This window comes from Bubalus kerabau, chromosome 14, assembly GCF_029407905.1.
Source record: "Bubalus kerabau isolate K-KA32 ecotype Philippines breed swamp buffalo chromosome 14, PCC_UOA_SB_1v2, whole genome shotgun sequence".
In the NCBI taxonomy this organism is placed as follows: domain Eukaryota; kingdom Metazoa; phylum Chordata; class Mammalia; order Artiodactyla; family Bovidae; genus Bubalus; species Bubalus kerabau.
Genome location: NC_073637.1, coordinates 44,699,347 through 44,722,531, shown reverse-complemented (window position 1 = coordinate 44,722,531; position 23,185 = coordinate 44,699,347).

Genomic DNA, 23,185 nt, shown 5'->3' with positions numbered 1-23,185 from the left:
TGAATATATTTCTAAAATTCTTTCATTGTGTCAATATTAGCTTACCTAACCATTTTCGTCTTAATAGAAGTGTAAATTATTTCTTTGTTTCACTATTAGAGCAAGGCAGTGGCAGTGGAGACCCTTACAGATGCTTCTAAGTGTGGATATATGTCCATAATATGTTCATCAACATGATTATTGTGTTGAAGAGTACACACCTCTTGGGTAGGTACTGCCTTAATCACAAACAACATACCATTCCAAAAAGGAAGTCTTAAATGTCTGCTCCTTTATCCTCACTGTCTTCTTTTTCTATGTTCCACTTTCCCAACATACAGATCAGATGAGATCAGATCAGTTGCTCAGTCGTGTCCGACTCTTTGCGACCCCATGAATTGCAGCACGCCAGGCCTCCCTGTCCATCACCAACTCCCGGAGTTCACTCAGACTCATGTCCATCGAGTCAATGATGCCATCCAGCCATCTCATCCTCTGTCGTCCCCTTCTCCTTCTGCCCCAATCCCTCACAGCATCAGAGTCTTTTCCAATGAGTCAACTCTTCGCATGAGGTGGCCAAAGTACTGGAGTTTCAGCTTCAGCATCATTCCTTCCTAAGAAATTCCAGGGCTGATCTCCTTCAGAATGGACTGGTTGGATCTCCTTGCAGTCCAAGGGACTCTCAAGAGTCTTCTCCAACACCACAGTTCAAAAGCATCAATTCTTTGGTGCTCAGCCTTCTTCACAGTCCAACTCTCACATCCATACATGACCACAGGAAAAACCATAGCCTTGACTAGACGAAGCTTTGTTGGCAAAGGAATGTGTCTGCTTTTGAATATGCTATCTAGGTTGGTCATAACTTTCCTTCCAAGGAGTAAGTGTCTTTTAATTTCATGGCTGCAATGATCATCTGCAGTGATTTTGGAGCCCCCAAAAATAAAGTCTGACACTGTTTCCACTGTTTCCCCATCTATTTCCTCTGAAGTGGTGGGACCAGATGCCATGATCTTCGTTTTCTGAATGTTGAGCTTTAAGCCCACTTTTTCACTCTCCACTTTCACTTTCATCAAGAGGCTTTTGAGTTCCTCTTCACTTTCTGCCATAAGGGTGGTGTCATCTGCATATCTGAGGTTATTGATATTTCTCCTGGCAATCTTGATTCCAGCTTGTGTTTCTTCCAGTCCAGCGTTTCTCATGAGGTACTCTGCATATAAGTTAAGTAAACAGGGTGACCATATACAGCCTTGACGAACTCCTTTTCCTATTTGGAACCAGTCTGTTGTTCCATGTCCAGTTCTAACTGTTGCTTCCTGACCTGCACATAAATTTCTCAAGAGGCAGGTCAGGTGGTCTGGTATTCCCATCTCTTTCAGAATTTTCCACAGTTTATTGTGATCCACACAGTCAAAGGCTTTGGCATAGTCAATAAAGCAGAAATAGATGTTTTTCTGGAACTCTCTTTCTTTTTCCATGATCCAGCAGATGTTGGCAATTTGATCTCTGGTTCCTCTGCCTTTTCTAAAACCAGCTTCAACATCAGGAAGTTCACGATTCACATATTGTTGAAGCCTGGCTTGGAGAATTTTGAGCATTACTTTACTAGCATGTGAGATGAGTGCAATTGTGCAGTAGTGTGAGCATTCTTTGGCATTGCCTTTCTTGGGGATTGGAATGAAAACTGACCTTTTCCAGTCCTGTGGCCACTGCTGAGTTTTCCAAATTTGCTGGCATATTGAGTGCAGCACTTTCACAGCATCATCATTCAGGATTTGGAATAGCTCAACTGGAATTCCATCACCTCCACTAGCTTTGTTCATAGTGATGCTTTCTAAGGCCCACTGGACTTCACATTCCAGGATGTCTGGCTCTAGGTCAGTGATCACACCATCGTGATTATCTGGGTCGTGAAGATCTTTTTTGTACAGTTCTTCTGTGTATTCTTGCCATCTCTTCTTAATATCTTCTGCTTCTGTTAGGTCCATACCATTTCTGTCCTTTATCGAGCTCATCTTTGCATGAAATGTTCCTTTGGTATCTCTGATTTTCTTGAAGAGATCTCTAGTCTTTCCCATTCTGTTGTTTTCCTCTTTTTCTTTGCATTGATCACTGAAGAAGGCTTTCTTATCTCTTCTTGCTATTCTTCGGAACTCTGCATTCAGATGCTTATATCTTTCCTTTTCTCCTTTGCTTTTCACTTCTCTTCTTTTCACAGCTATGTGTAAGGCCTCCCCAGACAGCCATTTTGCTTTTTTGCATTTCTTTTCTATGGGAATGATCTTGATCCCTGTCTCCTGTACAATGTCACGAACCTCATTCTATAGTTCATCAGGCACTCTATCAGATCTAGTCCCTTAAATCTATTTCTCACTTCCACTGTATAATCATAAGGGATTTGATTTAGGTCATACCTGAATGGTCTAGTGGTTTTCCCTACTTTCTTCAATTTAAGTCTGAATTTGGCAATAAGGAGTTCATGGTCTGAGCCACAGTCAGCTCCTGGTCTTGTTTTTGCTGACTATATAGAGCTTCTCCATCTTTGGCTGCAAAGAATATAATCAATTTGATTTCAGTGTTGACCATCTTGTGATGTCCATGTGTAGAGTCTTCTCTTGTGTTGTTGGAAGAGGGTGTTTGTTATGACCAGTGCATTTTCTTGGCAAAACTCTATTATTCTTTGCCCTGCTTCATTCCGTATTCCAAGGCCAAATTTGCCTGTTACTCTAGGTGTTTCTTGACTTCCTACTTTTGCATTCCAGTCCCCTATAATGAAAAGGACATCTTTTTGGGGAGTTAGTTCTAAAAGGTCTTGTAGGTCTTCATAGAACCATTCAAGTTCAGCTTCTTCAGGGTTACTGGTTGGGGCATAGACTTGGATTACTGTGATATTGAATTGTTTGCCTTGGAAACGAACATAGATCATTCTGTCGTTTTTGAGATTGCATCCAAGTACTGCATTTCGGACTCTTTTGTTGACCATGATGGCCACTCCATTTCTTCTGAGGGATTTCTGCCCGCAGTAGTAGATATAATGGTCATCTGAGTTAAATTCACCCTGTCCAGTCCATTTCAGATCGCTGATTCCTACAATGTCGACATTCACTCTTGCCATCTCTTGTTTGACCACTTCCAATTTGCCTTGATTCATGGACCTGACATTCCAGGTTCCTATGCAATATTGCTCTTTACAGCATCAGACCTTGCTTCTATCACCAGTCACATCCACAGCTGGGTATTGTTTTTGTTTTGGCTCCATCCCTTCATTCTTTCTGGAGTTATTTCTCCACTGATCTCCAGTAGCATCTTGGGCACCTACTGACCTGGGGAGTTTCTCTTTCAGTATCCTATCATTTTGCCTTACCTGGGGAGTTTCTCTTTCAGTATCCTATCATTTTGCCTTTTCATACTGTTCATGGGGTTCTCAAGGCAAGAATACTGAAGTGGTTTGCCATTCCCTTCTCCAGTGGACCACATTCTGTCAAATCTCTCCACCATGACCTGCCCGTCTTGGGTTGCCCCACGGGCATGGCTTAGTTTCATTGAGTTAGACAAGGCTGTGGTCCTAGTGTGATTAGATTGACTAGTTTCCTGTGAGTATGGTTTCAGTGTGTCTGCCCTCTGATGCCCTCTTGCAACACCTACTGTCTTACTTGGGTTTCTCTTACCTTGGGCGCAGGGTATCTCTTCACAGCTGCTCCAGCAAAGCGCAGCCATTACTCCTTACCTTGGATGAGGGGTATCTCCTCACCACCGCCCTTCCTGACCTTAAATGTGGGATAGCTCCCCTGGGCCCTCCTGCGCCTGCGCAACCTCTGCTCCTTGGACATGGGGTTGCTCCTCCCCGCCGCGGCCATTGGCCTCGGGCTTAGGGGCGTGGGGTAGCTTCTCCTGGCTGCTGCCCCTGACCTCGGACGCGGGTAACTCCTCTCGTCGCAGCTCCTGGCCTTGGGCGTGGGTTGCTCCTCCCGCCCGCCGCCCCTGGCCTCCGGCATGGGGGTGTGGGGTAGTTCCTCCCGCCCGCCGCCCCTGACCTCGGACGCTGGGTATCTCCTCTCGGCCGCCCCCCCGATGACCTTGGACTTAGAGTAGCTCCTTTTCGGCTGTTCCTGCGCCGTCGCAGTCTGGTACTCTTGGCCGCTGCCCCTGACCTCGGACGTGGGGTAACTCCTCTTGGCTGCCGCCCATCAGGCATGGGGTCCTCCTGGCTTCTGCCCCTGACCTCGGATGTGGGGTGGCTCCTCTCGGCCGCCTATGGCGTGCCCGTTGCAGCCGCCTGTGCTATGGCGTGCCCGTTGCAGCCGCCAACATACATCGCTCTCTCAAAACCCCTTCCTGCTCCTTTGGGAAGCCCCATTCCTCTCCACAGGAAGAGATTTATCCTCTTGATCCGTTTCACTATTGTATAAACTTAAAAGGTGACTTTCGAGGGACACCTCAAGAGGGCCTCCTCTGCTTGATCATGACAACCTCTGAACAGTGCAACGGACTGTCTTGAAGCTCTGGGGGTTCAGTTTCGGTTCACATTTCTCACTGGAATTTCCCTCAAATTAGCCATGGCTAGTTTCCTCACCATGTTTCTAGGATGTTGGTTAATTCACCAATGCAGTATCATTGTTGCTGTTCTTCAGTCACTCACTCGTGTCTGACACTTTGCAACCCCATGGACTGAGGCATGCCAGACCTCTCTGTCCATCACCATCTCCTGAGGTGTGCCCAAGTTCATGTCCATTGCATTGGTAGTGCCATCCAGCCATCTCTTCCTCACAAATAATTGTCTACATTTGGAGAAGGCAATGGAACCCCACTCCAGTACTCTCGCCTGGAAAATCCTATGGACGGAGAAGCCTGGTAGGCTGCAGTCCATGGGGTCAGTAAGAATCAGATACAACTGAGCAACTTCACTTTCACTTTTCACTTTCATGCATTGGAGGAGGAAATGGCAACCCACTCCAGTGTTCTTACCTGGAGAATCCCAGGGACGGGGAGCCTGGTGGGCTGCCGTCTATGGGGTGGCACAGAGTAGGACATGACTGAAGTGACTTGGCTGCAGTATGTAGGAAAAGAAGCTTCTATCAGTGTGTTTTTATCTTTGTTTCTCTTAGAATAATTTGTTGTTGTTGTTTAGTTACTAATTTGCATCAGATTCTTTTGCAACTCCATAGATTGTAGCCCACCAGTCTCCTCTGTTCATGGGATTTCCTAGGCAAGAATACTGGAGTGGGTTGCCATTTCCTCTTCCAGGGGATTTTCCCTACCCAGGGATTTAACTCATCTCCTGCATTGATAGGCAAATTCTTTACTACTGTGCCACCAAGGAAGCTTTTTAAAATAATAGATCCCACCATAATCATACTAAACCTAATAGCAGCTTGTAACACAAGTGAAACAAGACTGGATAAGCATGAGGTCTTGTAGGCATGGCATCAATTTTGATGACATATTTTTGCTCCAAATTGAAGGGTCTCGGCAGACTCACATTCATCACACTACTCATGCACCCTTACACTTAACTCTCACAAGATGCTAAGTGGTTATTGTCACTCCCTTTTAGAAGAGTGACAGTAGAAGACACTAGAGTTTAGAATGATTAGATTTGTTGAAGGTCACAAAGGTAATGCAAAAGAGCAGGGGTTTGTCTAACACTGGGGACCATGGAGTTAACCCCTAGGCCATCACCATCATCATGATCCCCACTGTCATCATCAGTACCTAACTCTTAAACAGTTCTCACTGGAGAAGGCAATGGCACCCCACTCCAGTACTCTTGCCTGGAAAATCCCATGGATGGAGGAGCCTGGAGGGCTGCAGTCCATGGGGTCGCTGAGGGTCGGACACGACTGAGCGACTTCACTTTGACTTTTCACTTTCATGCGCTGGAGAAGGAAATGGCAACCCACTCCAGTGTTCTTGCCTGGAGAATCCCAGGGACGGGGGAGCCTGGTGGGCTGCCATCTATGGGGTTGCACAGAGTCGGACATGACTGAAGTGACTTCGCAGCAAACAATTCTCACTATGTGTTAGTCCACAGTTCTAAGTCCTTTACGGTACTGACAACCAGTGAAGTACACTATTTTATTATTGTCATTTGACAGAGCTCTTTGAAGTATATAGTATTATTATTGCCATTTTAAACAGGGAAAATTGGAAACAGAGAGGTTATAAAACTTGGAAAATGTCACACAGCTGGGAAGTGAAGAGCCAGGATCTGAAATCTGTATCTTTGTGCTTAAGTTCTATAGCAACCTGCGTCATATTGAAAGTGTAACTTGTTTTGTTTATTCTTTGGAAAATTCAGTTCGTGGCTACCACATTGGACACCTTGAAAAAAAACCTAACAGCCATTTTTACGTTCCCATGTCCACAATCATAATTCTGCAATTTCCATGTGTCAGGTGCCAGAGTACTTGAGGGGTTAAGTTTCCAATCTGTTGGAGTCACAAGTTTACTACTGAATGTGATTGTATCCTGAGCTCCCCGCCTCTTGCACCTCTTTCATTTTGTGTCACTTGCATTAGTACATATCTGATCTTCCTTTAAAAAAAAAGTTATTCTTTTCATGAATGTGTATTTATTTGTTAGTTTTAAGTACTTTCTTTGTGTTTTGACTGTTCCTGCCAAGGTTAATCTTTACCTCATTTTAGTTGCCCTCTGGATCATCATGTTTTTCTTTGCTTTCTATCTTTCTCTTTCCATTTTATTTTTTAGATGACATCTGTAGATCAGCTTGACCCTTTTTCTTCTATTGCTTGCATCTATTATTTCCATGATTTGAGATGATTTGTTTGAGATTATATAATTAATTATGATTCCTTATTCTGTATTTCATATATATGTAAATAGTACATATAAATATATAAATAGTATATGTATATAATTTCCAAGGTTCCTAAATTAATGAGCTGTTATTCATTACCCATAATCTCTTTATGTTACCTACTAACTGGTATGTGACTTTTTGACTTTAATTATTATATCAACCATTTATCTGAATTCTCCTATTGCAGCTCTGAAAGGGGGAAAAAAGGATCATGTTTACTGGAAATAAAATAAAATAATAATAATGCTATTTCCAGCAAACATGATCTTTTTTTCCCCACTCAGAGCTAGAACAGGACTCACCTGTCTCTTTGATCAAGAGAGTTTTCCTATTTCCCTACCAGGACCTTTCCTAATTCAATCTTCCGGAAGAACTTCTAGGAAACTTCAAAACTCCTTTACTCATTGTTTTCCTGTAAGTCTTCCTTGACTTGACTTTCCTTCCTCTTTTTGACCTCTTGCATTCTCTGTAGGTACCTCTGTTCTCACTTCGCTATTTGCCGTTGTGTGTTTACCTCATTGTCCAGCGCTTCCCATTTTCAGACTGAGTCTTTGAGGGCAAGGACGTTCCAACTTTTCTTTGTATTCTTATAGTCCAGAAGAGTCTCCAGGTAAGGAAAAAAAAAAAAAAAAGAAACAAGCACATGTTAAATGAATGAGTAACTTTGGACAAATTGCGGTTGAACTAGTTTTCGCTGTTACTCCTTTGAACTTTGTGATCTAGGTATGACCAACACAGACCACAGTGATGACGAAACAGTGCTTGGTGATATAATATACCCATGTTTAAAAATTCTCCAAATAAGCATTGTTTTTCTTCACTTACAGGGTTGATGTAAGATTTTATAATGTTTTAATTTTTCTCATTGTTAAAAGTCATAAACATTCACTAACAAATCATATGCTTCCCATCAAACCAGGAGATAAACTCATTTATCATACCATACCCAGGGCTTCTTTGGTAACACTCTGCTGTATTTTAAAAAATGCAAGTATACAGTTGTCACTCAGTGTCTGTGGGATTAGTTCCAGGATCCCTGAGAATATCACAATCTGCAGATACTCAAGCTGCTTGTATAAAATGACATAGTATTTGCAAATAACCTATACGTATACTCCTGAATACTTTAAATAGCCTCCTGATTGCTTATAATACCTGCTGCTGCTGCTAAGTCACTTCAGTCGTGTCCGACTCTGTGTGATCCCATAGATGGCAGCCCACCAGGCTCCTCCGTCCCTGGGATTCTCCAGGCAAGAACACTGGAGTGGATTGCCATTTCCTTCTCCAATGCATGAAAGTGAAAAGTGAAAGTGAAGTCACTCAGTCGTGTCTGACCCTCAGCGACCCCATGGACTGCAGCCTTCCAGGCTCCTCCATACATAGGATTTTCCAGGCAAGAGTACTGGAGTGGGATGCCATTGCCTTCTCCGTTATAATACCTAATTTGATGTAAATGCTATAAAGTAGTTGCTTTGGTATAGCAAATTCAGGCTTTGCCTTTTGGAACTTTCTGGAATTTTTTTTTCTGGATATTTTTGGTCTGCCATCAGTTAAACTGGAGGATAAGAAGGGTCAACTATATAAACAAAATTGGGTTCACTACTATTTTTCCATTTTTGAGTTTTCACATTTAAATTTTATCTTTTATATAGTGTTGAATATTTATAAAATTGGGTCTAGGAACTCCAGGTTTTGGGAGGTGCAGTGACTTTCTTCTAGTCATGTTTTAATGTCAGGATATGATACATGGCTTCTTATACTTACTGACTTTTATCAGCCAGTTTGGGGCATATATTTATGTGTGGCATTTTCCCCCTCAGGTCCTAGATTCTGTCATTGAGAACATGGATTTAATTTTGGCTATTTTGCTTTCCTCCTGCCAACCCCTGAGCATCCACTGAAAAATCACCAAGGGTTCCTGAGTGCTTTGTGTTGTGTACCATCTCTGCTGGGGATCATTAATGAAACACTTGTGAATTGGTTTCAGAAGAACTATTTTTAGAAGCTTTTTTCAGCCTATTAAGCTCACAGGTAGTCAGAAACTCAGACGAAAGCTGGTTTATCATTTGTCATTTATCAACCCTAGCTTTAACCCTAAAGTGGGTGATGGACCGAATTCTGATCACTCTTGGCTAGGAAATGTAAGCCAAAGGACTGGATTTCAGTGTGTGAAATGAACTGAATTTTAAACAAAGAGTAAAGTAATGGGATCAGTGTATTTTTTTCTGAACTGAAATAAAATCCACATGTAAAATCTAAAATCTCTATTCAAACTATATTTCAGAAATTATGTATTTATGAATCATAAATGAAATTTATATTAGCTATGTATTTTAATTACAGATGCTAATGCTTAGGCTTCTCAAGTGGTGCACTGGTAAAGAATCTGCCTGCCAATACAGGAGACATGAGAGACTCAGGTTCCATCCCTGGGTGGGGAGGATACCTGGAGTAGAAAATGGCAACTCGCTCCAGCATTCTTGCCTAGAAAATTCCATGGACAGCGTAGGCTGGTGGGCTACAATCCATGGGGTTGGAAAGAGTAGGCCACGACTGAGCGAATGAGCACACAACACACTTGGGTGCTTATAATGCACCAAAAGTGCCCTAAGCACTTCAAATTTATTATTTCCCATAAGCCAACAACACATTCCTGAAGTGTTACAGACTATTTGTGTTCCTCCAAAATCCATATGTTGAAGCTCTAACCCCGAATTCAGTTGTGTTAGAGGTGAGGCTTCTGGGAGGTAATTAGGTTTAGATGAAATCTTTAGGGTGTGGCCCTCATCAAGATATTACTGCCTTATAAGAAAATACCAGAGAGTTTGCTTCCAATCATTTTTTATCTCTCTCTGCAATGTAAGGACAGAAGATAACTGTCTATAAACCAGAAAGAGAGCCCTCACTCCTGCAATGCGGGAGACGCGGGTTCGATCCCTGGGTTGGGAAGATCCCCTGGAGAAGGGAAAGGCTACCCACTCGAGTATTCTGGTCTGGAGAATTCCATGGACTGCATAGTCCGTGGGGTCACAAAGAGTCAGACATGACTGAGAGACTTTCACTTTCACTTTTCACTTTCGCCTTTAATATGAACATGCTGACACCCTGATCTTGGATTTCCTACCTTCAAGACAATGAGAAAGAAATGTTTCTTCTATTTTGTTATAGCATACTGAGCAGACTGAGACATGAGGTAGGTACTATAGGATTACAGATGAAGTAGAAGAAATTTGGGAAGGTAAAGTAACTTCATTTGTCTAGTGAGCAGTAATAGCCCCTGCCCACTGATTCTAGTATCCATATACCTGGTATATCCATATACCATGCTGCAACTGTCCCTTCCCAAGCATTGAAAGAAAAGCAACCCCTCTGTGAAAAATTGACAATCCTTGTGTAACCCTATTACCATAGTAAACTCAATTTAGTCCTGGAATTGCCAATGATCACAATAACTTCCAGGCTGGTAAAAATTCAAAAGCTTTACCATATTATCAATTTGACTAGAATTTTTTCCTTTGTTAATTATCATATTCCATTTTGAAATAATATATTTTCCCCCATAATAACTAAAGGGATAATGACTTTACTTTTCATTCACTCAGTGTCAATTATGTGCTAAACTTGACTATTTAGTCCTTAGATACTCATTCCTTTTCATTTGCTTTTTCCTCCATGGACTTACATTTAGCGCCTCCTCTCTCTCAGGCATTCTTCAGAACACTGGGGAAAACACTGACGAACAAAGCAGATAAATGTACTTGTTCTCGTAGAATGTCCCTCTTGGTGGGGAGAAGGAGACTGATAATAATTAAGACTGATAATAATTTCTGTTAGCAATAAATGTTATAGAGAAAATAAAAGAGACAAATGCACAGGAAAGTTAATTCAGTGCTAACATTTCTTGAGAAGTGCTGGATTTTGGATTGATACTCAGATTATAAGTCAAAATTTCTGGGGAAAATCTTTCTAGGCAAAGAGAACAGTGAGTGCAGAGTCCTTGAGCTGGAATTGACCCTCATATTCCAGAGAATTTAAGCAAGGTATTTTTTTGAGCTATTGTCCAAGTTTCTTCAGGCTCAGACTATTTCAGACCCTAGGCATAAGCCAATTTGCATGGCTGGATTAAATACCCAAAGGAACTCTGACCCATATGCTTGGGCATTAAGGATGTCAAGTACCCATTTGTGTTTTGTTTATGTCTTCCTTCCTGTTGAATGTCATCTGCATTTGAAATCTTTCCAGCATTGACTTTGAAAAGGAAGCATGGGTCATTTAAATGAGAGAGCAAGCAGACAGCAGATGCTGCAAGTTAGAGCATTAGTGATCATGATTGGTTTTTGAACATCTTCCAAGAATACTCTTCACATTCCTTCCCAGCCTCTGGTGATCTGATTGATTTTTGCTAGAAATGATGATGTCATGCTACAGTCTTCCACTGGTTTGCTGCTGGTACACCGCTAGGGTTCAGTTATGGCAGTGATAATGAACATGATGCAGATCATTAAGTTACTGCAGCCATTAGCAGAGACATTTGGGGTGGAGGACATTATTTTCTTATAAAAGAATTAAACTCCATTGGAGTTGTTAATCTAATGAAAATTCACATGCCACTAATGACTCAGAACACTTCACCAGGAAATGCCTTGGTGTACATGTAAGACAAGGCCATCAAAGCAGATGACAACATCAAAGCATGGAGCAGAGGAAGGATTTATTGCTGAAGGGACTAAAGCAGGATGTGCCTGTTGTAGAAGAAATATTTCTCTTCTTTATCAGAGCTTCTCTTCTATATCAATGTTGAATTAATAGCCTAAAAATAGACACAGAATTATGTAAGCTTGTTTCTAAATTTTAATTTCAGAAATTACACAGAAAATAGACGGGGAGAGAGATGTTCCATATATCATGAGGCCAAAACAAAACTTTTGGAGAAACACAGGTGAGTCTGAACTTATTGAAAGTGAAAGTCACTCAGTAGTGTCCGACTCTTTGCGACCCCATGGACTACAAAGTCCATGGAATTCTCCAGGCAGAATACTGAAGTGGGTAGTGGTTCCCTCCTTCAGGGGATCTTCCCAATCCAGGGATCGAACCCAGGTTTCCTGCGTTGCAGGCAGATTCATTACCAGCTGAACCACCAGGGAAGCCCAGGAATACTGGAGTGGGTAGCCTATCCCTTCTCCAGCAGATCTTCCTGACCCAGGAATGGAACCGGCGTCTCCTGCACTGCAGGTAGATTCTTTATCAGCTGAGGTACCAGTGAAGTGAAGTCGCTCAGTCATGTCCAACTTTGAAACCCCATGGACTGCAGCCTACCAAGCTCCTCTGTCCATGGAATATTCCAGACAAGAGTATTGGAGTGTGTTGCCATTTCCTTCTCCAGGGGATCTTCCAGACCCAGGGGTTGAATCCAGGTCTCCCACATTGCAGGCAGACGCTTTACTGTCTGAGCCACCAGGGAAGCCTCTTAAGTTATTAGAACCATCAAATGGCAAGGCTCTGAGAAAACCTTGGACTTAAATCTATATCAATTTTAAAGCAAAAAAATTTATTTGTTAATTAATTTTGAATATTTAATGATATATTGAGAAAATTTGTTTATTTATTTGTAAAATGTAAGCTTTTTTAGCTATTGGGATTTGCTTTTTTTCTATTTAGAAAGAAGTTCTGTAATCACTCTGTTATTAGCCAATGTGCCAGGAATTCTTATGACATACCTGAATTGGGGGAGACAAGTATTGTTTTCTCAGAGGCTTTACAGAAAAGCTTAATACATTTACCTTTGAAAATTAAATTTTGTCACATAACTACTTTTTTTAATAAAAGCCTCTTTTTTTTCCCCCTGCTAGTGAATCTAGTTCTGTGCAAACAGATACTTTGTTTTTAAAAACGAGGTTGCAAGCTGCTGTGTAGCATACTCGTCATTGGCAGAGGTGATCATAAATGTCTGCAGAGATAAGGAAAATAAATTGCCTTATGACATTTGGTGATTTGGAAACTCAGATTCAGACACACATGGTAACTCAGATGCCTCTTCTCACGTTTATCTTTATGAGAAGACAGGGTCCATATTAAGCAGTGATTTGTGGTCCTCATGTAAGCATGGAGAGAGTTCTGCAGGTTCTATTCTACTTGCATGTTGGCATATATTTCCAGTGTAACCACCTGGAATACCTGGAATTCCAATGTCACTTATTTTGTGGGTGTTTGTGAACATTTTGGAAAGTCAGGATCATTTGCCTTGTTGAAGAACCAAGTTGGGTGGATCTTGACCAATATCAGCAACCATCATCATTTTTTAAAGCAAAATTTATATGAAATATCTGTAAAAGCAATGGTACTTTTCTAGCGTTGCCGATGGGCTTGTACTTAGTATTTTGATTGGAAATAAAGCATTGAATATCTTGTGTGGTAAATTTGAGGAAAAAATCACTTTTTTCAAAACTTATGCAGAAGTCATCAGTAATCTCTAGTATGAAAAATAATCTATTTTTTGCTCTTTAAAAGTATGATTAACATTCTTCAAATGTCAACCATGCATGCATATAATCAGATAAGACAAATATGAAGAGAATTACTACAGAAATTATTTTCTATTATCTTAAAGACAAGTAAAATTTTAAATTCTAAGCATAGTCAGAACAATTATTTGATAGTTATATGTAAATCTATTAAAGAAATATGTAAATATAAGATAATGTATTACTAAATCTTAGCAAGTCATTTTTATTCAGAACAGTTTTGGAGCTTTTGTACATAATGAAATGTGTTGAGAATATTTCAGCTTAGTTAATAGCATGTCTTTAAAAATGACACATTAAACATTTCTTTAAGTCACAAAGCTGGAGAATATTTGCAAAACGAATTTAAATCATTAGAATCACTTAAATCTATCTAGGTTTTTAAAAAAAGTCTAGAAATGTACTAAACTATTGTAAAGGTAAGAAAAGGATTCAAAAATAAATATTTGATTGACAGTGACATTAAACCTAAGAGGGATAATTTCATAGTTTAATTTACCATTTTAATATCTAAAAGGGAATATTTTAGATTTGATAAGTAAATATTTATTCTAGATAGGCCAAGTTCATGATACCTGTAATTCTGGAAACCCTTTGGAAAATATAGAAATGAGTCATACAGCATTACATCCAATTTTGCTGTTTATTTAACTGTCCACAGAAGGAATCTCATCATATTCTACTGAAAGTATTGTTAGTCAGAACTGTGATTATAAGTATTATTTATTGCTTTCTCAGGTTGAAGTGCTAATATATCTATTCATTCATTTATTCATTCAGTGAATAGTTGCCCACCATGTATAAGACCATTCTAGGCACTGGCCATTCAGAAGTGAACAAAACAGGAAGGAAGAGTCCCTACTGTGAATGAAACCATCAGATAAGTGTAAAATTATATGTATGAAAATACATGTGTCATATTGGCTGAAATTCATTTCTTTTAATAAACATTGGTTACATTTAGGACTGAGAAATATTTGGGAAATGACATTTGCCCTAAGAAGAATAAAGTGTCAAGATATTTTCACATATGGCATAATTGACCTGCAATGTTTTGGAACTCACTTCTCTGGGAAAAATATATTCCTAAACTGAAAATCTGACTTATAATTTCTCACATTTTTTTTTCATTTAAGTAAAAAAACAAAACAAAAAACAAACTATAAGTAAATGAAGAGCTAAATAGGGGCTTCCCTGATAGCTTAGTTGGTAGAGAATCTGCCTACAGTGCAGGAGACCTTGGTTCAATTCCTGGGTCGGGAAGATCTGCTGGAGAAGGGATAGGCTACCCACTCCAGGATTTTGGGGCTTCCCTTGTGGCTCAGTTGGTAAAGAATCTGCCTGCAATGCTGGAGACTTGGATTTGATCCCTGGATTGGGAAGATCCCCTGGAGAAGGGTACGGTTACCCGCTTCAGTATTCTGGCCTGGAGAATTCCATGGACTGTATAGTCCATGGGGTCACAAAGAGTTGGACATGACTGAGTGACTTTCACTTTCACTTAGATAAATAGACTGATAAATAGAAAAACAAATACAATGTTCTTTACACATGTTCCTCTAATATTCTCCAGAAGCAGTTCAATTGATGGATAGTAATTAAGAAGGGTTTTTAAGTTTGATGTGTGCCAAAGCTAAAATCATTTTTGGCACAATTGCTTTGGCAACCAGATAGCAAACTAAATAACTCTATCCAACAAGTTAAACCACTTAGTTGTATGGGGATTCACTTTGAAGCTAATCAATCCTGAGAGGTATCTAAGGATGCTTTCAAATGTATACATGTTATAGAAGCTAATTTAAAGTTATACCATGATTCTGGTAGGTGTTTGATAAGTCTTGCCCTCAAAAGGTTCTGCTGCTTTAATTTGCCGACATGAAAAATCTGGAGTTTCTATCACATAATTGTGTGACATTAGAGTAGATCCAGTCTACCTCTGAGTAAAGTCCTATCCTTGATTTCAGGTGTCCGTGTGGGCCACTCTTATGTTCTGAGATGATAATAGTACTAACAACAATAACTAACATTTATTATTTTGAGATAGCTACCATACTAATGATAATAACAATAATAGCTTCTATTTGTCAGCTTACTCTATGCCAGGCACTGTGCTAAGTGCTTTGCATGCATTATCTTATTTAATCATCCAAACAACTTAATATTTTTAACAGTGAAAACATTCAGAAATGCAAGCAGAGAGTAGATTACAGCTTAGGCATACAGTAAGAGGGAGGAGGGTGAGGAATTTGGGACTTGGCTCAAATTAATCAATTCCAAAGGGTATATCTATAATCCTAGTTCAAAATAAAACTTCAACATTCTACCCACTTGAAGCACAACCTACATAATATGAGATAGCATAATTCTTTCCAGCAATCCTTATCTTGCAGAGTTTTCCCTAAAGCTCTTCCCCCCCTACCCCAAACCTCTTTTAAATCTCAGCTGGATCAGTGGGCATTCATAAATGATAACCCCCCAAATAGCAATCATATCGTTTTAGGATTATACAAGCTTTATGTTAGTATTAAGAGAGAAATATAAAAAGCAACATGATTTGATTATTAAATTGACTTTACAAAACCAGAAATTTATCTTATCTCTTTTAACCACCAAGTTCCATAAAATGTTTTAAGATTATTAAAATGCATACAACTAAAACACAGAGATAAATAAATGATGTAGGCAAGATGAAGGGGAAAAGATGAAGATGATAAAAGAAAAACTACTGTGATAAAAGACTAAAATTGTGACACAGCCAGACATACCCTATGATCCTGAAACTTGCCTGCAAATTTGATTTAAAACTTCCTTAAAGGCCAAAACAGCGTGGGAAACATAGTTGTTTATGAGATTTAGAGTCCCAAAAGTTGAAAAACTAGGTAATATTTAGAAGGAGTCCAGCATTTCCAAATTCTGAAATTTGTCTTCTGGGATCTAATAAGGAAGACTGTTCTTCAGAGCATCTGACATGAGGTTAAATATAAACTTTCACAGAGCTGTTCTTCTATGGTTCTTTAATGCTGAGTTAAAGCAACTAAGACAAGAACAACAACAAAAACAATACTGCTTAAAGTCAAGCATCCCTGGTAGCTAACGGGCAAGGTCATAAAATAAAAATTATTTCAGGAATAGCATATCTACTTGGTTGGCAGCTGATAAGGCTGGGATTGCAGGAGTTCAAGGTTGTAGTCGTTGCAAGGATTTGTAATGCTGTTATTCTATGTCCTGATTAAGAGCAACTTCATTTGTTTGATATAGGTTTAAGAGTTTTTTTTAATGAAAGGATCATGAATCTAAGCAAGATGCTTGTCTAGATAAATGGCTATCTCACTTTTGGGTGGAACCAGGTCAAGAGGAATGAAAGAGTAGAAAGAATTATAGAAATGAGTGATGAGAACCAAGGTTGAGAACCTGGTTCAACATTTCTAGTATGAGACTTTCAGTGAGTTAGTACATGTGGATATCAGTTTCCTTCTTGAAAATTTATAGATAGTTGTAATTGCTCCTTTCATATGGTTGTCATGAAAAGTAAGGCGATGTGGGGACCTCCTGGGTGGTCCAGTGGTTAAGACTCCACTCTCCCAATGCAGGGAACCTGGATTTGATCTCCAGTAAGGGAACTAGATCCCATATGCCGCAACTAAGGATTCGCATGCCACAGTTAGAAGATTCTGCACGGTGCAACCAAGATTGAAGATCCTGAGTGCCACATCTAAATAATAAACAAATAAATTATATATAGATTATATATATGTGTGTGTATATATATATATATATATATATATATAGTAAGGAGATGTGGCAGAGATGGGAACAGGTACAATTACCATATTCTTTTTCAGAAAAGACTTTTTGAGTTATAATTGTTTCTCACCACTCACATTTTACCAGTTGATCTATGGTATTATTGCACATGTGTGTGTACTTAGTTGCTCAGTCGTGTCCGACTCTTTCTGACCCTATGGACAATAGCCTACCAGGCTTCTTTGTCCATGGGGATTCTCCAGGCAAGAGTACTGGAGTGGGTTGCCACTACCTTGTCTGAATGCTGTACATAAGGTTATACAAACTGTAAAGTGAAAGCACAGTAACCATCCAGTGGATCTGATCAGTGGAAACAGATGCACTAACTTGTGTGTTGTGTGTTAGAGAAAGGAGACAGAGAGAAAGAAAGAGAGAGAAGAGTTTCAAGTGCAAGTGTTCAAATACTCTTAGATTAAAAACCAGGGATGGGAGAAATGTCCATGCATGTTTGGGTGCTCTGGGTGCCAGCTGCTGGGGGGTCACTGCCTAGATAAAGCCTGGACATACTGCTTTCCTCTTGGAGAAACCCCACAATTGTGTGGCTATATGTTTAACATGACTTTGAAACACTAGATTAGAAGTAACTGAGGGAGGTGCTTGGGCAGATGCTTCTAGTCTGGTTATGTGTTGCTGATTAACAAGCAGGGAGAGTTAAAGGGTTATGGCCAGAAGTGGCACAATATTATCCCCACAGTATTCTAGTGGTAAAGGTGTCACAGAAGTTCAGGTCACAGATGCTGTGAAGAGCTGAGCATACAGAATTTGACTTGAAGATTGATTTCAGGATTAAAGGTGAAGGTTAAAAAGCAGTGTTGATTCTGAAATCAAGAATTTGCTACTTCTGACAGTCAGGAACTTGTTGATGAGTTTGTGCCACAGGATGAGTGACTAGAAAAAGCTGTCACAGGTTGGCTGATGGCCACCGCTGTCTGAGCTTATGTGATGGAAGCCAATGTCCCTCTCCATCTGGGTTTGGTCTGACCTCTGACGTGTGAGCCCATTGTCAACAGGAGGCAGTAGCTTGATTGAAGGCACTAGTCTGAGATAATGACAGAAGAAAAGAGCCAGATTGCTAAATCAGGATAACTCTGTATTTGTTTTTGATTGCTGCCATAACAAATTATCATATCATTGAGTCAGAAGCTTAAGCAGCACTTACAATTTTGTAAGTCAGAAATTAAACACAGGTGTCACTGAGTAAAAATCAAGATGTTGGGAGGGTTGCCTTTCCTTCTGGAGGAGAATCTGTTTCCTTGCCTCCTCCAGCTTCTGAAGATGCCTGCACATTTTGGCTCATGGCCTTCTTCTAGCTTCAAAGCCAGCAACATGATATCCCTTTGATCTTTCTTTGTCATATCTCCCTTTGACTCTGACCTTGGCTGAGAAAGACTGCCCTGAAGCACTCATACAATTAGATGCTCCAGAATAGTCCACTCATCTCAAGGTCCTTAACCTTAATCACATATGCTAAGTCCCCTTTCTCTGGTAAGGTAACCTATTTATAGGTTCCAGGGATTAGGATTTAGGCATTGAGGACTGCTTTGCTACCACAAACAATTACAGATGAGGAAACTTTATCATAGACCCATCTCCTCCTGTCTCTCTACTCCATTTCCCATCCTTGACTGTTTCATGGATTTTGGAGGTAGAGTTCCTCATCAGGGACCACAGAAGCAACACATTTTCTATGTGACCAGCATTGTGGCCAGCGGGTGTCAACACTGCCTTCAAGGACAATTCATATGGTCCCTGGTGGGCTAAAAGGCTGACCAGAACTGATTCTCAGTGAGCTAGCTTGGAACCATTTGAACAAGAGAATCTGTGGAAAGAATGGATTTTTCTCGCATGAGCATCTGCAGCATCAGAAACAACATTTGGGAGATCAAATGTAAGCTGATTTCCTCTCCAAAGCTGGTGAAGGTTGGGACATACCAGTTAGAGTTGAGTGAATGAATAAATACACTGTTCTTCAGTGTCCCTGCTCTTATATAACACTCAAAAGCCTGACTTGCTATTTATGAGAAAAAATACTGGAATTATACAAATGCAGGCACACACATACAGAGAGATAGAGAAAGCCATTTTAAAAAGGAAGCTTCTATAGATATACAAGATTTAACTTCTTTCTTCATTCCCCAGGCAGAAGCCGGTAAGAGTCTATTAATAGCCTCCCCCAGTATGTAACACTGCAGATGTTCCCTTACTGCAGAGTTTTGTTTTGTTTTTTTCTATATCCAAACTTGTTATCAATTATCTATGTTCGCATTTTGGGAGTCTGGATCCAGAAGGAGCATTAACTATAGTGCTGTTATACTATTTCTTCTCAGCATCAGCAAGGTTGTAGTCATTTTTGCATAAAATATTTGCTAAAATTCAATGAGTATTTTCCCTGTGGAGTTTATTAAAATCCAGTATCTGTCATGAACCAAGGAGGCCAGGATTGCACAGCCATTCATCTTCTGCCTGTGAAATCCTAAAATCAGGATAATGGAAATAGTAACAGTGAACCTCATTAAAATGCAAGAGGGAGGAGAGCGAAGGGCAGAAAGGAAGAAGGAATGATGTGTGTGTTTTTCACATTGTGGGAGAAAGCATTGATTAACAGCAGGTTCTCAACACTCTACGAGAGTTCATTTTCCATTGTTTTGGGGAGCTCTATTTTGTTCACCAAATGAAACAGAGCAGTTTGGAAAGAGACTTTCATTTCTTGGTATGCAAAGAAAGCATCATGTAAGTATGGAATGATCTTTTCTTTTCTTTTCTTCTGGCTGGATTATTGCATGTACTGAATTGATATACTACCCTACTTGGGCATAAACATATGTTAAAGAGAAAAGGAAGAGGCACAATTAAATACTTCATCTGTTAAATGAACCTCCCTTAAATACACATTAGCTCAAATTTGTTTAAGAGAAAATAATTTAATGAATGCTTTGGATTTCAAATGTTATGCTTGATTTCAACAAATAAATAAAGCAGACTGCATTCTCCTGACCTGCTGAGCTTGAGTGTGACTCATGACAGTCTCTGTACCAGTTTGCATCCAAGAACTGCAATATTGGTCTTAGTCATCTTTAATGAGAAAATTCTTGGCAATAAAGGAGAAGGACACTGGGTGATGATTGGTCACTAATGTATTTCAACTGGTGCTTCTTGGCATAAAAATAAATAGGCAAAATTGAAAATGTTATAGTGATTTTATGGTGTGAAAGTAGCCACATGCCAATAAATTTCATTCTTCCATTTTAGTAAGGTCTAGAACAAAAGTTTTGGAGAAAGCTGAAGGCTCTGTGCTCTTGGCTGAGCTGCCTCTTCAAAGAGATGGGCCTCTGTGGACCTTCTGGATCCATTCATTACCCTTTGCAACACATGGGTGTTGGTCACTTGGTCCTATCTAGCTGCTGATATTCATTTAGTTTTCTGTGGTGTATTCCTCCCAGGCTGAAGCTCTCTGCTTCCAACAACAAAGAACTCTCAGTCATGTGAAGTCCTCTCAGAGAGAAGGTGGAAAGTTTAAGTCCTCACCAATACAAATGGAGTTTTAATTTCTAGAGGTTGTTCATTTGGTAAAGAATAGACAAGATACACTCAGCTTTGTGGCTTGCTCTAAAGAGAATAATAGAGGCTTGGAATCTATACATCAGAGCTTTAACTTTGACTCAGCTGTTTATCAAAATGTCTGACTTTGGGTAATAAAAGAAAATGTGGTCTATACATACAGTAGAACGTTACTCAGCTTTAAAAATGAAGGAAATACTGCCATTTGCAACAACATGGATAGACTTGGAAGACATTATACTAATTGAAATAAAGCAATCATAGAAGGACAAATACTACATGATTCCACTCATATGAAGTCTCCAAAATCGTCAAACTCATAGAAGCAGGGAGTAGAATGATGGTTGCTAGGAGCTAAAGAGCTGAAACTCCAGTACTTTGGCCACCTCATGTGAAGAGTTGACTCATTGGAAAAGACTCTGATGCTGGGAGGGATTGGGGGCAGGAGGAGAAGGGGACAACAGAGGATGAGATGGCTGGATGGCATCACTGACTCGATGGACATGAGTGTGAGTGAACTCCGGGAGTTGGTGATGGACAGGGAGGCCTGGCATGCTGTGATTCATGGGGTCGCAAAGAGTCGGACACCACTGAGCGACTGATCTGATCTGAGGAGCTAAAGAGAGGAGGGGGAAGTTGTTTATTTAAGATATATAAAGTTTCAGTTAAGGAAGATGAAAGAGTTCTAGAGTTCTGTTGCACAATACTGTGTCTATTATTAATAATACTGTATGGCACCCTGCAGAAATTAAGAGGGAGGTGCTTATGTTAAATGCTCTTCCTAGAACACTAGCAAAAAAAAAAAAAAAGAAAGAAATTTTGTGTGTCATCTGCTCTGTGTGGTTTCTTGTATGGTATTTCATTTCATCCTCATGACCACCCTTTGAAGTATGTATTATTCAGTTCAGTTCAGTTCAGTTCAGTCACTCAGTCCTGTCTGACTCTTCGTAACCCCATGAACTACAGCATGCCAGGCCTCCCTGTCCATCACTAACTCCTGGAGTCTACTCAAACCCATGTCCATTGAGTCGGTGATGCCATCCAATCATCTCATCCTCTGTCGTCCCCTTCTCCTCCTGCCCTCAATATTTCCCAGCATCAGGGTCTTTTCAAATGAGTCAGCTCTTGGCATCTGGTGGCCAAAGTATTGGAGTTCCAGCTTCAGCATCAGTCCTTCCAATGAACACCCAGGACTGATCTCTTTCAGAATGGACTGGTTGGATCTCCTTGCAGTCCAAGGGACTCTCAAGAGTCTTCTCCAACACCACAGTTCAAAAGAATCAATTCTTCGGTGCTCAGCTTTCTTTATAGTCCAACTCTCACATCCATACATGACTACTGGGAAAACCATAGCCTTGATGAGATGGACCTTTGTTGGCAAATTAATGTCTCTGCTTTTTAATATGCTGTCTAGGTTGGTCATAACTTTCCGTCCAAGGAGTAAGTGTCTTTTAATTTCATGGCTGCAGTCACCATCTCCAGTATTAACATCCTTGTTTTACAGATCACACCATTGAAACCAATTGCTTAAAGTCATGCCATGACTGAGTGACAGGGACAGGTCTCAATCTGAGAGCATTTTATCTCTAAAGTCTATGATCATTTTGTCTCATACATCATTTTTCGTGAATCATAGTTTCTATAGTCATCAAAATGAGGTTAACAGTGTCTAACTTGCACAAGTGCTGCAGAAGTTAAAAATAGTATGTGTATGGTCACTGGCAAAAGGGTTGAATAAATTTAACCAATCACTGAAAACATAATTATCAACTACCTGTTCTGTATTATGCATGGTTCTAGGTGCTGAGGGGCACTGTGGCAAACAATGGCAACCTTACCTTTGATGTCATGGAGCTTCCTGGTTTGGTATTGGCTTGTTTTATTACCAGTGATTTCAAAATAGAGATGAGGATGAGGTGGAGAGTGTGTTAGCTTGCTATGGCTACTGTAACAAGTGAAAGTGAAAGTGAAGTCACTCAGTTGTGTCCGACTCTTTGTGACCCCGTGGACTGTAGCCTACCAAGGTCCCCTGTCCATGGGATTTTTCAGGCAATAGTACTGGAGTGGATTGCCATTTCCTTCTCCAGGGGATCTTCCCGACCCAGGGATCAAACCCAGGTCTCTCTCATTGTAGACAGACGCTTTACTATCTGAGCCACCAGGGAAGTCCTACTGTAACAAAGAAGCACAAATTGAATAGCGTAAACAATAGAAATTTATCATCTCTCAGTTCTGAAAGCTAGAAAGCCAAGATCAAAGAATCAGAAAAGTTGGTTCCTTTGAGAACTGTACTGGAGACTCTGTTTCACATTTCTTTGTTAACTTTTAGTGGCTTTCTAGAAATCTTTGGTATTCTTTATTTGGAAGCATCACCCAGTCTCTACCTTCATCTTCACAAGGTGTTCATCTCTTGTGTGTGTCTGTGTCCAAATCTGTCCCTTGTAAAATGATTTTAGTCATAGTGGATTGAAGGTCTACTCTACTCTAGTATGACCTCCTCTTCACT